We start from the raw sequence: 17,646 nt of genomic DNA, 5'->3' as shown, positions 1-17,646 counted from the left end.
ATATTTAAAGGGACTTGCCACTCATGATTGTTCTCATATTCTGGACAGACAAACTATGCAAGAACACAGGATGAACAGCCGCTGTATTGTATTGCTGGCCTTGCTCAGAAATTCTAGGAGTCTGCCTGGACCTTTTCAAGCACATGCAAGCCTTAAAAAGCACTGCTATTGAGGTCTCATCAGAAAATACACCCATACTCCTAGGGGAAAGCACGAAGGAAAAACATGATGGTTTTACAAAACAGCACAATAACTCAGTAACCTGGGAAAGAATCTTCTAAATATATCTTCTAACCAAAGAGGCAAAAGGAAAGCTTTAAAATACAACTTTCATCTAAAATAAGAAATAGCACACAATTATCTTTCAAAATAAACTGACTGTAACATGGGCTTCATGGGCTTTTCATTACACCCCACAATATTCTTCAATTTTCAGATAAATTAAAACCATGAGAACTTAAGCATATTTATAAAGATTGAGGGACTTCCTTTAAACTCAGTTATCTGTCCTGGGTAAAAATAAGTGTGTGATATAGAAGCAAACATCAAGGTGGCTTTTTTTTTTTTCTGTTAATAGCAGGGCAACAGACTAGTTACCAGGTTGGGGCTGAATCAGCTTCATCTGGTCTCAATCGCACCAGTGGTGAAGATCAGATATTAAAGCATGAACACGTGTGTCAGGGATCCCACTGTGGACCATGAATGTAATAAAGGGGCAGGGAAGGAGAGGCACAGAGAAATTAAAATACAAAATAGAGAATGAAAGTACAAAATGAAAATTTAACATCAGACATGAGAGAGGTGGGAAAAATCAACTGGATTACAAACTCACTGTACCCAAGTAAAGGGAAAAGGAAGTGAGACTGGAATTAGAAGGTGGTGGACAGAAACCTCAGGTATAGCTCAAACTGAACATGAGAATGGTAATGGTGCTGTTAGTTTTTGTTCTGAAAAAAATCAGAGCTGGAAACAAGGAGTTGGGCAGAGATGGTTTATTTAAGAGGATATAAGTGAGGTACTTACCCAATAGCCAAAATTAAAGGAGTAGTCTGATTGAAATCTTGTAGATGGTGACTGCAGCTGTGAAATTAAAAGACACTTGCTCCTTGGAAGAAAAGCTATGACAAACCTAGACAGCATATTTAAAAGCAGAGACATTACTTTGCCAACAAAGGTCCATCTAGTCAAGGCTATGGTTTTTCCAGTGGTCATGTATGGATGTGAGAGTTGGACTGTGAATAAAGCTGAGCACCAAAGAATTGATGCTTTTGAACTGTGGTGTTGGAGAAGACTCTTGAGAGTCCCTTAAACTGCAAGGAGATCCATCCAGTTCATTCTAAAGGAAATCAGTCCTGGGTGTTCATTGGAAGGATTGATGCTAAAACTGAAACTCCAATTCTTTGGTCACCTCATGTGAAGAGTTGACTCATTGGAAAAGACTCTGATGTTGGGAGGGACTGGAGGCAGGAGGAGAAGGGGACGATAGAGGATGAGATGGCTGGATGGCATCACTGACTCGATGAACATGAATTTGAGTAAACTCCAGGAGTTGGTGATGGACAGGGAGACCTGGTGTGCTGTGATTCATGGGGTCACAAAGAGTCGGACACGACTGAGAGACTGAACTGAACTGAACTGAACTGAAAGCTCATAAACTGCAACCGTAAATCAGCAAATTAGTTAATGATTGCCTCTGGGTAGTGATGTATGATGAAAAACAGAAGAAAGCATATTTAAGCTGCTGAAAAAATTAAAGTTCCATCTTTATTAAAATTTTTAAAAAAAACTGTTTAAGGGATGTTATAAATTGTTGTGCCCTGGTAGCCAAATAATTATTGTTTCAAATGTGTATGTTTTATAATAAATGCTGCCATATCAATGGCACTTTTCAGTGCTATCTATTGTAGATGATTCATTCTGTTCCCTGGAAGATGCAAGTGTGGGGCTAATTTGGAAAGACGTAGTCAAGCTTGTCCCAGCAGAGTACATGGAAATACCAAGAGTTTAATTCATAATACCAAGACCTGAGTCTGTCATCAGTAAGAACACAATAAATATTTATTAAAAGGCTGCTTACAAAATGGGAGAGTAACATTAATGCTTGTAAACCAAATGAATCTTCTTGATCTTGTTTACTATTTATATCTACTCTGCTTTATTTTAAACATAAAGATGAAAATTTTCAAGGTTCAATTCTTTTATGTTGTAAATGTATTTGAGATATTCATTGAATAGCTTTCTACATGAAAAGCACTGTTATAAGAAAAGAGATAAATTTAAAGACACAGATCCTGCCCTTGAGAGGACTTATGATTTAGAAACCATGCAAAATCATGCCTAGCACAAGTATTTTATTACCAATATTCAGAGTATTTAGATAGCAATAAGGTGGAGTAAACTGGAAAAAAAAATGCTTAAACTGAGACTGGTTGACTCTAATTAAAGCTTGTTAGAAGCTTGGCTTACCTTAAATATAAGGAAACTAGCATTTCTTGTGATTAGTACTACCAGAACTCAAATGCCCTAAAATTTTGGGCTTTAAGTTGTTTTAAGGACTACTTTATGGTTACAAATTCAGTTATATTTTGATAAAAATTTTAACTCTCAAATATAATTCCAGAATATAATAAACACATATGGAACAGATGGTCCCCAAGAATCACTGAGGCCTATTGTTAGGATTCCATGTCTGTTTCACTCTAAAAAGATCATTTTATGTATTATCAGGGAATAGAAGATGGGAGCTTAGACAGAGTCAGTTTTTCTACTTCCACAGAGAATAGGATGAGAATTTCATCTCCCTGGATCAAACTCCTGAGCTTAATGAGCTCAGCTTGATCAGCAGCAATGAGGGTTCACTTTTAAATGAGACAGGGCAAAGGCCACTGGTGAGACCAGATCATCACTGCCATGTGCAGTCATACATGCAACCTCTCCCTCTTGGCCATGGGCACCATCAGTGTTTTTGTCTCTCTTGGTGTCCAGGACTTCTGTGAGAAGCACCAGCTAAGCATCAGCCTCAGCTACTAGATATGATTTTATCTGTTAGACCTTTATTCTTGTTGCAGAGGATTTTAAAGTTCAAATTGTGCCCCTCTTTCCTTTTTTGTTTGTTCGTTATTAGGAAGCATGTGTCCAAAGAACAGATAGTAGCTTTCACCATTGATTGCTGCATCAAGTTTTAACAGAATTTTGCTTTTAGTTACTGTGGGCTTCCCAGATGGTGCTAGTGGTAAAGAACCTGCCTGCCAATGCAGGAGACAAGAAATGCAGATTCCATCCCTGCCTGAGGAAGATCTCTTGAGGGCATGGCAACCCATTAAATTATTCTTTCCTGGAGAGTTTCATGAACAGAGGAGCCTGGTGGGCTACATTCTACAGGGTCACAAAGAGTTGGGCAGAACCGAAGTGGCTTAGCATGCAAATACACACTAGACTGTGTGTTACAATTGTCTTGGACTATATGAAGTGTGATACTGCAAGCAACCAAACAAAATCATATTTGTGTTGTCCATTTTTATGATGTCAAAAGTCATTATTTATAATAATGTGAAAAAAAATCCCATGCTACTAGTTTGACATAAGGAAACATTATATACTTAAATATATGCAATTTTAATGTCATTTTTGCAACATGAATCTAGCTCTTTTTTTGTCCAAATCTCTACCAATTTGAAGGCAGGTTTTTAGCATTCACTTGAAAATTCTCTAAAATGTCACTCTAGGGACATGTCTGAGCCGTGGTGGCTCAGACAGTAAAGAATCTGCCCACTATGCAGGAGACCCAGGTCAATCCCTGGGTTGAGGAGATCCCCTGGCTATCCACTCCAGTATTCTTGCCTGGAGAATCCCATGGACAGAGGAGCCTGATGGGATACAATCCATGGGATCACAAAAAGTCAGACACGACTGAGCAACTACCACTTTCACTTTCTACTTTCACTATTTTCTATTCTTGCTCTAGCAATAATTGAGGACAAACAGTATTATGTAAAGTTGACAAAAACTTGCATAAATATTTTCACCACAAATATTTCATTCAAAATCAATGCACAATTTATCATATTTTATTCTTTTCTCCGGGGGGGGGGGGGTGGGGGGAGAATGGCAAAACTAGAAGAGCCAGTCATTAAATTCTACACTTCTTTTCTCCTCCACATTCTTCATCATCCACATTGAACTACTTCTTTCAATGTCCCTATGATATGCTACATCTTCCTTTTGAGTGATATGTTTGCTTATTTCTTCTCTAAGACTATCCAAACACCTGAGTTTTTGATCTTTCACTGACTTTCAATAGCTCATTAACACATTAATTTTCTCTATATCCTCATCACTTTTTACTTCTTGGCTAACTTTCTTATTTAACTAATCATTGTAATTTTACTATCATGATAAAATTGGGAAAATTATGTTCAAAATTGGGAAAGGAGTATGCCAAGGTTGTATATTATCACTCTAGTTATTTAACTTATATGAAGTTAAATCATGCAAAATCCTGAGCTGGATGAAGCACAAGCTGGATTCTAGGTTGCCAGGAAAAATATCAATAACCTCAGATATACAGATAACATCATCCAAATGACAGAAAGCAAAGAGGAACTAAAGAGCCTTTTGATTAAAGTGAAAGAAGAAAGTGAAAAAGCTGGCTTAAAATTCAACATTCATAAAACTAAGATCATGGCGTCCAATCCTATCAATTCACGGCAAATAGATGGGGGAAAAAATGGAAACAGTGACAGACTTTCTTTTATCGGGCTCCCAAATCACTGCGTAAAATGACTACAGACATGAAATTACACTTGCTCCTTGGAAGAAAAAATATGAAAAATGTAGATAGCATATTACAAAAGCAGAGACATCACTTTGCAAACAAAAGTCCATATAGTCATCTTTTCCAGTTCTCATGTACAGATGTGAGAGTTAGACCATAAAGAAGGCTGAGCACTAAAGAATTGATGCTTTCAAACTGTGGTGCTGAAGAAGACTCCTGAGAGCCCCTTGGGCAGCAAGGAGATCAGACCAGTCAATCCTAAAAAAAATTGGCCTTGAATATTCATTGGAAGGACTGATGATGAAGCTAAAGCTCCAAATCTTTGGCCACCTGATGCGAAGAGACTCATCAGGAAAGACCCTAATGCGGGGAAAGACTGAGGGCAGGAGGAGAAGGGGGCAACGGAGAATGAGATGACTGTATAGCATCACTGACTCAATGGATATGAGTTTGAGCAAACTCCAGCAGACACTGAATGACAGGGAAGTCTGGAGTGCTACAGCCCATGGGGCACAAAAAGTAAAAACCAGATGAATGACTGAACAATGACATCATACTAAGCCCAAAACCACAGAGTTAAAAAAAAAAAAAAAGACATAGAAAGTTTATTAACTTACCAATGTCACACACACACACACACACACACACACACAAACACACACACAATAGCAAAGCTGGGATTTAAACCTCGACAATAATGGACCCTGTACATCTGATGGTCAAACACTTTCACGTCCTTGGATATTGGTCATGGGCTCTGTCCTTTTACTCACTCATCCATCTCTTCAGTTCCACAGACACTCTCTTAAAAATTGGTTCTTTAGGCCCTTGCTTCTAGCCATCCTTTGCTAGACAGAGGCTATCTAATGCAAAGCAACTAGAAAACAGTCACAATGTAGACTGAGGGTATAGAGAAATCACACAGATAAGCACAGAAATAAACATATAATTACAAATTATAATCTGATTCCTATGTAAGAAAAATAGATAACTGTTATAAGACATTATGATTGGAAACTCAGTGAAGCTTTTTTTCTTGAGCTTTAAGATGAGATAGGCTTTAAAATGAGATCTGGAGGGTGGAAAATTAGCCATTTATAGCTATGAAAATACCATTCCAGATTTATTTGCAAGATCCCTCCAGTGGAAAAGTGTTGGGCTATTAAAAGAAGTCTAGGGTTGCTAGAACATTGTAAGTCTGGAGGATAACTTTCAGAAATGATCCTGGGAGCTAAGGAGAGCTAGATTTGTCAACAAATTTTACTCCAGATTTTGTTGTTGTTGCCTTTGCTTCCACCTTATGCAATAAGAAATCTTTGAATCAAGAGAATATATAAACACATTTGTATGTTTTAAAGATCACCTTAATTGCAGCATAGAAAATAAATCAGAGGAAGCAAGTAAAGAAATAGGGACCAGTTATGAAGCCACAATAATTGTCCAATTGAAAGATGTTAGTAGCTTTGCTTGGGTGGTGACAAGAGAGATGGTGAAAAGTGGGTGGATTCAGGTATATTTCTATTTAAACACAATCACAGGAGCCTGAATAAATTACAAGTCATTCTAGGTTTTAGATGGTGAAAAGTGGGTGGATTCAGGTATATTTCCATTTAAACACAATCGCAGGAGCCTGAATAAATTACAGATCATGTCTCGGTTTTAGTGTCTTTATATCTGTCCTGCATTCTTCGCCATCTACAGGGTTGAAAACCAGTTGCTGAGCCCTAAAGACACCAGTATTCTTGGCCTCTGGAGGAGAAGAATTCAATCCAGGGCCAGTGACAAGGCCTGATCACTCAGAATTTTTGTGTAATAAAGTTTTATTAAAGTATAAAAGAGAAAGAGAAAGCTTCTGACATAAACATCAGAAGGGGGCAGAAAGACTACCCCCCACTCCCCCTCCTGCTAACCTTTAGCAGTGTGTTATATACCTATCAGCATGCTGTTAATTAGAGAAAGGATATATCCCCAAACTCAGAGTAGTACCAGGCCCCTCACCCACAACATGCATTTTGAGATAATATTGGCACCAGGTGAATCACCCCGGGTCATAAAATGATTGGCATGAATCTTAAAGAAAGGCAGGTTTCCAAGTAAATATATAGATTCATTAACATAGATTAAGAGAACAGTGTATGAGTAAAACATACAGGTTTGTTGAGCCCTTATAGATTCTGAGTCTTAAGTGAAACTGACTTGAAAGACAGAGTCTAAGGTAAATACATGGTTCATTAACATAGCTTAAAAAATTTCCATAAGAAAAACGCACTGGTTAACTCAAGGTTTGAGAAAAGCTAAGTTGAGGTGGAACCAGGTGGCAACACAGAGTTTTAAGAGGAACCTCGTTAAATTTGTACAGAAGGGGAAAAATTCTAACACTTGCTTGTTTCCTCCTGCCTCTTAAGAGAGAAATAAAAATGTCTGACATTTGCAACCTAATTCCTCCATTTGGAGACCCCTGGCCTTCCTGCCTGTTACCCTCTCAAGGTGAAGAAAGAAATATAAATTAAACAGCTTTGATTTCTTAGAAGAGATAATAGAGTGTTTTCATTATTGTATTATAACAATAGTGTATGTGATTATTTTGGGGGTAAACTGTATACAGAAGAAATATTCCAAAGATATATGAAACAATATTAAGAATTAAAAACTCATGTACTCTGTTTATGAGACAGTGAGTCATATGATGGCTTTTCTTCAATTTTGTGTATCTTTGATTTAGGCACTAAGGCAATGGCACCCCACTCCAGTGCTCTTGCCTGGAAAATCCCATGGATGGAGGAGCCTGGTGGGCTGCAGTCCATGGGGTCACTGAGGGTTGGACACGACTCAGCGACTTCACTTTCACTTTTCACTTTCATGCACTGGAGAAGGAAATGGCAACCCATTCCAGTGTTCTTACCTGGAGAATCCCAGGGACGGGGAATCCTGGTCAGCTGCCGTCTATGGGGTCTCACAGAGTTGGACACGACTGAAGTGACTTAGCAGCAGCAGCAGCAAATATAAGTGCAACTTACTACAATAAGTGCTGCTGGTAGTGGTTTAGTTATTAAGTCATGTCCAAGTCTTGTGAAACCATGGACTATAGCCTGCCAGGCTCCTCTGTCTATTCTCCAGGCAAATACTGGAGTGTGTTACCATTTCCTTCTCCAGGGGATCTTCCTAACCCAGGGATCAAACCTGAGTCTCCTGTGTTGCAGGCAGATTCTTTACCAACTGAGCTATGAGTGAAGCCCATTATAATAAGTATTCCATACCAACCCTGAACCAGGACCATTTATCATAATTCTTATGGAAAAACCCACATGTGGGAAGGAAAATAATGATCAAATTAGTGTGCCTTCCTTTGTGCCTTTTGGAAGTTATTCTCCTTCCCTTTCCTTAGTTCTAAAGAAAAGTATACTGTGTTTAATATATTTCTGACGTTTATACCAAAAGATCTTTTTTGTCATTATCTAGGATTAATGGGAATTCTCTCCCAATGGTCAACTGATGGGGTGTTTGCATTATTCTGCTCCTAAAGGAATCCAGGTTCTTCACCTCAATGTGTGGTTTGGATAATAGGCAGGTGCTATAGGTTGCCTGAGATGTTGAATGAGGGTTTCTTCACCAAACTTGATCAGAATGCATTTCCATATATCAGGCAAGATCTTAATTGGCTCTCTGAGCCAGAAGAAAACACTAGTGATAACTAGTCATTAATGCAGTTTCCATATGGTATCTAGTGCGGGCAGGAAAAAAAAAAAAATGACAGTTGGTCTTCATCCTTCTAATCCTTGAGTTAGGAGCCATCCTGGCCAGGGTGGTCACTCCTCACCTATCCCCACAAATCATACACTCACAACACTGAAGGAAAGAGGAAACAGGGCAAGAATATTCACTCTTGTTTGTATCTTACAATAAGACTTTCTCCACTCCAGAGTCATGGATTCATTGCCTTTCATTCTGGGTTTCATCCAAAAAGAAATTTATTTTTTTCTTTAGCATTTGTATATTAGAAAGTGCATTATTGAAGTTTCTATACATTATTGAAATTTCTCCACCAAAAGAGACAACTGGTGTCTTAGATGTTGGTGCCTAAGGAAGAGATTAGCTCCAGAGTAAAAGAGTTTGGTGAAAGCAGATGCAGAAAAACTTGCAGAAACTTATGCATCCTATATCCCTCTCATTCTCTATTCTTTCAGTAGCTGTTAAAATGTGGACATTTTATGATTCCACACAGTTATGGAAAGATCCCTTGGAGAATGGAACAGCTACACACCCCAAAATTCTGGCCTGGAGAATTCCATGGACAGAGCTTGGCAGGCTATAGTCCATGAGGTCACAGAGTCAGATACTGTGACTTTCACTTTCACAAAATGTGGAGCAATGCTGTACATATTGAATAGTATGAGATGCTCATCTACTAATGATTTGTCTTCAATCAGTGATAGAATAAAGCATGTTCTGATTTGTGAACTACGTTTTTCTTGTTGCAACTTAAAAGTTAAATCCAACAATGTGTGCAAGTTTCAAAAATATTATGTTTGCTTTACAAAGAGTCTGTGCATGATTGAAATCTGGACATGCACATAGGATAGAAAAGTTCTTGATTTAGGGTAAACTCAGAATGCTATTCTCCATCTATGTGTTTGAGTCCCCTTTGCAAGATTTTTGCAAGACCCCTTATATCCCACGTCTAGGGAGACTGTGTCATAGATGAATGTATTTCTGTTCAGTTCAGTTCAGTTCAGTTCAGTTCCGTTGCCCAGTCGTGTTCAACTCTTTGTGACCCCATGAATCGCAGCTCGCCAGGCCTCCCTGTCCATCACCAACTCCCGGAGTTCACTCACTACTGCTCAATAGGTAAATTCTTAAGCTTCAATAACGTATTTTTGAACATATAAATGCTAAAGAAAAAAAGTAGATTTCTATCTGCATAGGATGATAGAAGAATTTTAAGCTTCTGTCAACACTAACTAATCGATATATAAATACTCTGGTCTCCTAAAAGTAATATGGCAATTGCAGATTCCTTAACTTTAGTGCTATTAATCTATTCTATGTATCTGTATATATTTGTATTTTCTACCTAGAATTTTTACCTAATGTGTATAACACTAAATATAGCCACAACATAATTATTTTTAGCCAATTGACACTTCATCTTTTCTAAATTGAAAAGAGGTCATAGATGTTCATTTTATCTGTCTAGTTAGTTACAGCACTGATGCCTGAATATAAATCAGATTCATCTGTTGCAAATAAGGCAATAACAAGATTTTTCATGCTGCAGGCATATATTTATTATTTATTGGAAGTATTAAAAATGTGTCCCACCTAAACCTAATTTTATCTGAGTAGATAGATAATAAAACATGAACATTTTCATAAAGTGAAAAATTAAAAAAAAAAAAACAACAGACTGTCTGATCTTCCTAAGCATGTGTGATGCAAGCTTCCATCCAAGATGCATCTATCTTTCATATGGAAAAACTACAAAACTTGCCTTATTTGGAGTTTGTGTGTAAAGGAAATCTAGGACAATATTTGGAATGCATGAACTAAGCTTCCTGCATTGACTACCAAAACAACTACCTAGAGAGGAGAAAGTTCTAGAGTAGTTTAAATTATCACTCTGTGTCAAGCAAAATGGTGGCAGAGAAGAGATGATTCTAGTTGCTATTACTAGCCAGATGCCTAATCCCCTAAACAGTTCTGATTCCATATGGAAGATGGTGGGGGAAAAAAAAAACAAAAAATTCAGAATCAGAAGACATTCCAGCTTTACTCTTGAAGAGTCAGGTGATCTTATGTATAACACTTAATTCGTCCTGAACCTCAGGATGACCACTTCAGAACTAGGCAAAGATTCACATAGATGGTTGATCACAATCAGTGTTGTCATGCTGGGGGAAAAAAAATAATGAGATAAACAAGTTTTCCGTATGTGCATGAAGGGCTGAGGAAATAATGATGGCCATTCAGTTCAGATCAGTTCAATCTGTTCAGTCATGTCCGACTCTTTGTGACCCATGGACTGCAGCACGCCAGGCCTCCTTGTCCATCATTAACTCCCGGAATTTACTCAAAATTGTGTCCACTGAGTTGGTGATGCCATCCAACCATCTCATCCTCCATCATCCCCTTCTCCCATCCTTGATCTTGCCCAGCATGAGGAACTTTTCAAATGAATCAGCTCTTCACATGAGGTGGCCAAAGTATTGGGGTTTCAGCTTCAATATCAGTCCTTCCAATGAATATTCAGGACTCATTTCCTTTAGGATGGACTGGTTGGATCTCTTTGCAGTCCAAGGGACTCTCAAGAGTCTTCTCCAACACCACAGTTAAAAAGTGTCAGTTCTTTGGGGCTCAGTTTCTTTATAGTCCAGCTCTCACATCCATACATGATTACTGGGAAAACCGTAGCCTTGACTAGATGGACATTTGTTGACAAAGTAACGTCTCTGCTTTTTAATATGTTGTCTAGGTTTTAATATGCTGTCATAACTTTTCTTCCAAGGAGCAAGTGTATTTTAACTTCATGGCTGCAATCACCATCTGCAGTGATTTTGGAGCCCAGAAAAATAAAGTCATCCACTGTTTCCATTGTTTCCCCATCTATTTGCCATGAAATGATGGGACCGGATGCCATGATCTTAGTTTTCTGAATGTTGAGCTTTAAGCCAACTTTTCCTCTCTCCTCTTTCACTTTCATCAAGAGGCTCTTTAGTTCTTTTTCACTTTCTGCCATAAGGGTGGAATCAGCCATAGGTATACATATATCCTCTCCCTTTTGAAACTCTCTCCCATCTACCTCCCCGTCCCACCCATCTAGGTTGACACAGAGCCCCTGTTTGAATTTCCTGAGACATACAGCAATTTCCCATTGGCTATGTATTTTATATATGGTAATATAAATTTCCATATTATTCTTTCCATACATCTCACCCTCTCCTCACCTCTCCCCATGTCCATAAGCCTGTTCTCTATGTCTGTTTTTCCACTGTTGCCCTGTAAATAAATTCTTCAGTACCATTTTTCTAGATTCCATATATATGTGTTAGAATACAGTATGTAGGTTTCTCTTTCTGACTCACTTCACTTTGCATAATAGGTTCTAGGCTTATCCACCTCATTAGAACTGACTCAAATGTGTTCCTTTTTATGGCTGAGTAATATTCCATTGTGTATATATGCCACAACTTCTTTATCTATTCATCTGTCAATGGACATCTAAGTTGCTTCCATGTTCTAGCTATTGTAAATATTACTGCAATGAACAATGGGATACATGTGTCTCTTTCAATTTTGGTTTCCTCAGGGTATATGGCTAGGGGTGGAATTGCTGGGTCATATGGTGGTTTGATTCCTAGCTTTTTAAGAAATCTCCATAGCATCTTCCATAGTGCCTGCATTATTTACATTCCCATCAACAGTGCAAGAGTATTCTCTTTTCTCCACATCCTCTCCAGTATTTATGGTTATAGACATTTTGGTGAGGGCCATTCTGACCAGAATGAGGTGATATCTCATTGTAGTTTGATTTGCATTTCTCTAAAAGTGAGAAGTGTTGAGCATCTTTTCATGTGTTTGTTAGTCATCTGTATGTCTTATTTGGAGAAATATCTGTTTAGGTCTTTTTCCCACTTTTTGATTGGGTTGTTCATTTCCCAAATTTTCAGTTGTTTGAGCTGCTTGTACATTTTGGAATCCATTGTCTGTTGTTTCTTTTTCTATTTTCTCCTGTTCTGAGGGTTCCTTTTTCACCTTGCTTATGGTTTCCATTGCTGTGCAAAAGCTTTTAAGTTTAATCAGGTTTCACTTATTTACTTTTGTTTTTATTTCCATTCCTCTAGGTGGTGGGTCATAGAGATTCTTGTCTTATGTTGTAGAGTGTTCTGCCTATGCTTTCCTCTAAGAGTTTTATAGTTTCTGGTCTTGCATTTAGGCCTGTAATCCATTTTGAGTTTATCCTTGTGTACGGTGTTAAGAAGTGTTCTAATTTCATTCTTTTCCATGTAACTGTTCAGTTTTCCTGGCACCATTTATTAAAGAGGCTGTCTTTGTCCCATTGTATATTTTTGTCCCATTTGTCAAAAATAAGGTACCTATAGGTGCATGGGTTTATTTCTGGGCTTTCTATCTTGTTCCACTGGTCAATATTTCTGTTTTTGTGCCAGTACCATACTGTCTTGATGACTGTAGCTTTGTAGTATAACCTGAAGTCAGGAAGCTTGATTCCTCCAGGTCCATTCTTCTTTCTCAAGACTGCTTTGGCTATTCAGGGCCTTTTGGATTTTCATAAGAATTGTGGACCTTTTTGTTCCAGTTCTGTGAAAAATGTCATTGATTATTTGATAGGGATTGCATTAAATCTGTACTATAGTCATTTTCATAGTATTGATTCTTCCTACACAGAAACAGAATATCTTTCCATCTGTTTATGTCATCTTTGATTTCTTTCATTAGTGTCTTATACTTTTCTGTGTGCAGTTCTTTTATCTCCTTAAGTAAGTTTACTCAGATATTTAATTATTTTTGTTGCAATGGTGAATGGGATTGATTCCTTAATTTCTCTTTCTGATTTTTCATTCTTATCATATAGAAATGCAGGTGATTTCTGTGTATTGATTTTATATCCTGAAACTTTGCTAAATTCACTGATTAGCTCTAGTAATTTTCTGATACTATCTTTAGGGTTTTCTATGCACACTATCATGTCATCTGCAAAACAGTGAGAGCTTTACTTCTTTTCCAATCTGGATTCCTTTTATTCATTTTTCTTCTCTGATTGGTATAGCTAGGACTTCCAGAACTATGTTGAGTAATAGTGGTGAAAGTGGACAGCCCTGTCTTGTTCCTGATCTTAGGAGGAATGTTTTCAGGTTTTTGTCAATGAGAATAAGGTTTGCTGTAGGCTTATCATACATGGCCCTTACTATGTTGAGGTAGGTTCTTTCTACGCCCATTTGTTGAAGAGTTTGCATCATAAATAGGTGCCAAATTTTGTGAAAGCCTTTTTCTGCATCTATTGAGATTATCATATGTTTTTTTTTTTTATCTTTCAACTTGTTAATATAGTATATCACATTGATTGATTTGTGTATATTGAAGAATCCTTGCATCCCTGAAATAAACCCATCTTGATAATGGTGTATGAACTTTTTGATGTGTTTCTGAATGCATTTTGTTAAAATTTTGTTGAGGATTTTTGCATCTATGTTCACCAGTGATATTGACCTGTAGTTTTCTTGTTTTGTCTTTGCCTGGTTCTGGTATCAGGATGATGGTAACATCATAGAATGAATTTGGAAGTGTTCCTTCCTCTGCAATTTTTTTGAAAGAGTTTTAGAAGTATAGGCATTGGCTTGTCTCTAAATAAAATATGGAATGCTTCACGAATTTGTGTGTCTGCTTTGTACAGCGGATGTGCTAATCATCTCTGTTTTGTTCCAATTTTAGTGTATGTACCACCGAAGCGAGCACTAGAGTATTGTTTAATTCTAAGGGAGTAAACAAAACCACCTCAAGGGGATTTGTACATGTACATTCTATACACATGTATATTCTTTTTTAAAAATTTTTTTCACATGTATATTCTTATTAAAATAATTCCTTGTGTTTTTATTCCATAATATCCAAAGATTTTGCATAGTCATTATCTCAGCAGATCCTGGTAAGGGCTCTGTGAAATGGCTTAGCTGGTGATTATATATCTGCGCCATGGAAAAGAGAAAGAAAGGCAAAGGAAAAATTTCCCAAAGAAGAGCAATTGCAAAAAATGCTCAAACTACTGCACAATTGCACTCATCTTACATGCTAGTGAAGTAATGTTCAAGATTCTCCAGGCCAGTGTTCAACAGTGTGTGAACCATAAACTTCCAGATGTTCAAGGTGGTTTTAGAAAAGGTAGAGGAACCAGAAATCAAATTGCTAACATCTGCTGGATTATTGTAAAAACAAGTGAGTTCCAGAAAAACATCTATTTCTGCTTTATTGACTATGCCAAAGCCTTTGACTGTGTGGATCACAATAAACTGTGGAAAATTCTGAAAGAGAAGGAAATACCAGACCGCCTGACCTGCCTCTTGAGAAATCTATATGCAGGTCAGGAAGCAACAGTTAGAACTGGACATGGAACAACAGACTGGTTCCAAATAGAAGAAGGAGTACGTCAAGGCTGCATATTGTCAGCCTGCTTATTTCACTTATATGCAGAGTGCCTCATGAAAAACGGTGGACTGGATGATGCACAAGCTGGAATCAGGATTGATGGGAGAAATATCAATAATCTCAGATACGCAGATGACACCACCATTATGGCAGAAAGTGAAGAAGAAATAAAGAGCCTTGTGATGAAAGTGAAAGAGGAGAGCGAAAAAGTTGGCTTAAAACTCAACATTCAGAAAACTAAGATCATGGCATGTGATCCCATAACTTCATGACAAATAGATGGGGAAACAGGGGAAACAGTGACAGACTTAAATTTTGGGGGCTCGAAGATCACTGTGGATGGTGACTGCAGCCATGAAATTAGCAGAGCCTTGCACCTTGGATGAAAAGGTTTGACCAACCTAGACAGCATTTTAAAAAACAGAGACATGACTTTGCCAATAAAGGTCCGTTTAGTCAAGGGTATGGTTTTTCCAGTAGTCATGAATGGATGTGAGAGTTGGACTATAAAAAACAAACAAAAAACAAACAAACAAACAAACAAAAAAACAAAAAAAAACACCTGAGTACTGAAGAATTGATGCTTTTGAACTGTGGTGTTGGAGAAGACTCTTGAGAGTCCCTTGGACTGCAAGGAGATCCAATCAGTCCATCCTAATGGAAATTAGTCCTGAATATTCATTGGAAGGACTGATGCTTAAGCTGAAACTCCAACACTTTGGCCACCTGATGCAAAGAACTGACTCATTGGGAAGGACCCTGATGCTGGGAAATACTGAAGAGGATGGGAGAAGAAGAGGATGACAGAGGATGAGATGGTTCAATGGCATCACTGACTCAAAGGACATGAGTTTGCATAAACTCTGGGAGTTGGTGATGGACAGGGAGGCCTGGTGTGCTGAAGTCCATGGGGTTGCAAACAGTCAGACACAACTGAACAACTGAACTGATGGAAGAGAGAAATGCAGCCTGTGATTAATGAACTGTGTCCACGATTGACACCACAACTGATTAAAGACCCTGACACTTACCTGGTGAGGTTTCTTACATTGCTCTTGCAACTATAATACTTTAATAAGAAATATTTAATATGGAATTGCTATGTAGGCATAAAATGAGTATCTTTAGAGAGCCTTCTACAACTGATATAGTCTGAACTTGTTATCTCCATCTGCATTAGTCATAATTTCAGTAGATTTTGGCTACATATCTTCATACTTAAAAGTTCCAATATTCAAATAATGAGCCTCAAGCTTTTCTCATTTTCTAATCCAACTGTCAAATTTAAAATCTGATGAGAGTAGAATCTGTGATAGTGAAGGCATCATTCTGGCAGAAAGGATTCCATTTAGAGGCCTTGATAAATGCACTTTGCTTCCCTTTGTTTCCTCACTGTGGGAGTTCAATGTTTGAAATAAAGGAAGACTGAAAGAAAAAGAGAGAGAGAGAGGGAGAGATGGAGGATAGGAAAGAGAAAGGAAGCAATAAGTGATAAATATGATAAGTAAACATGAATCAAACCTGTAAATAAATATAGAATATAATTTGACTTTATATATATATATATATATATATATTTTACAGAAAGATACTTATTCACTAAGTTTGAATCAACTAAATTTGTTTTCAGTATATTCTTTCTACTAAAGAATTGAGTGCTAAACCCTACTAACAACTCCAAGAAGGCAACCAAGTCTCTACCTTATAATTCTCATCTACTGAGATGTTGACACATGAACACATTTGTATTTGTATCTAGAATAAGAGACATAAAGAATGAAAATACAATTGATGCCCTAAAACCTAAAGAAATTAGCTTTGGAAAATATTTTTTATGACAATTACGATGAAGAAAATTAAAACAGAATCAAAATTACCAAAGATGAAAAAAACTCACCCTCTCTGCTGTTAGTTTTATTATGTTGAGTGATTATATTTACATATTCACTTCATTATGCAGTCTCCTTGTATCTTATATTTCGTACGCTGATTAAGCACATATTTTTGTTCTTAAATATCAACATTGAACAAACTTTAGTTCCTAAAGCTAAGAAAGTACATTTGGCTGCACATAATCCATTTTGAGGTCTTCCTAGGTGGTGCTAGTGGGAAAGAATAGGTTTCCCAATTCAGGAGACATGTGATGTGGGTTCAATTCCTGGTCTGGGAAGATCCTCTGGCAAAGAGCATGGCAACCCATCCCAGTATTCTTGCCTGGAGAATACCATGGACAGAGGAGCCTGGCAGTCTACATTCTATAGGATTGCAAAGAGCTGGACACAACTGTATCTCTTCTACCACAAGAGCATTTCTTTTTTCAAAGCTATTTTGTAATAGCTACAGAAATAATGCTTGCATGCTTAATCACTCAGCCATATCTGATTCTTGCAACCCCATGGACTGTAGCCCACCAGGCTCCTCTCTTCATGGTATTCTCTCCAGGCAAGAATACTGGGATGGGTTTCCATTTCCTCCTCCAGAGGATCTTCTTGACCAAGGACTGAACCCAGGTCTCCAGTGTCTCCTGCATTGGCAGGTGGGTTCTTTACCACAATGCCACCTGGAAAGGCTCAGAGAAATAATATGCTGGGTTAAGTAAAAGCAAAACAGAAACACTCCTGAGATTAGTGGCAGTATAGGTATAGGTGAAGGCTTGTTTGCACTGAAAACTAAAATATTTTCCATTTAGAAAATCTACCAACAGATATAGATTGGTA

At 37.7% G+C, this 17,646-nt stretch overlaps 1 protein-coding gene and 1 non-coding gene across 3 annotated transcripts in view; one reads left to right on the top strand and one right to left on the bottom strand.

The window, feature by feature from the left end:
- KHDRBS2 (KH RNA binding domain containing, signal transduction associated 2) overlaps positions 1-17,646 on the top strand; it is a 796,734-nt gene that overhangs the window by 589,306 nt on the left and 189,782 nt on the right. The window lies entirely within an intron of this gene.
- Positions 14,136-14,242, bottom strand: LOC114109743 (U6 spliceosomal RNA). Its single transcript, XR_003586325.1, has one exon. It is a non-coding gene; the product is annotated as a U6 spliceosomal RNA (small nuclear RNA).

This window comes from Ovis aries, chromosome 20, assembly GCF_016772045.2.
Source record: "Ovis aries strain OAR_USU_Benz2616 breed Rambouillet chromosome 20, ARS-UI_Ramb_v3.0, whole genome shotgun sequence".
Taxonomy (NCBI): domain Eukaryota; kingdom Metazoa; phylum Chordata; class Mammalia; order Artiodactyla; family Bovidae; genus Ovis; species Ovis aries.
Note: the sequence above shows the minus strand (reverse complement) of the source record. Positions and strands in the feature narration are given on the sequence as shown.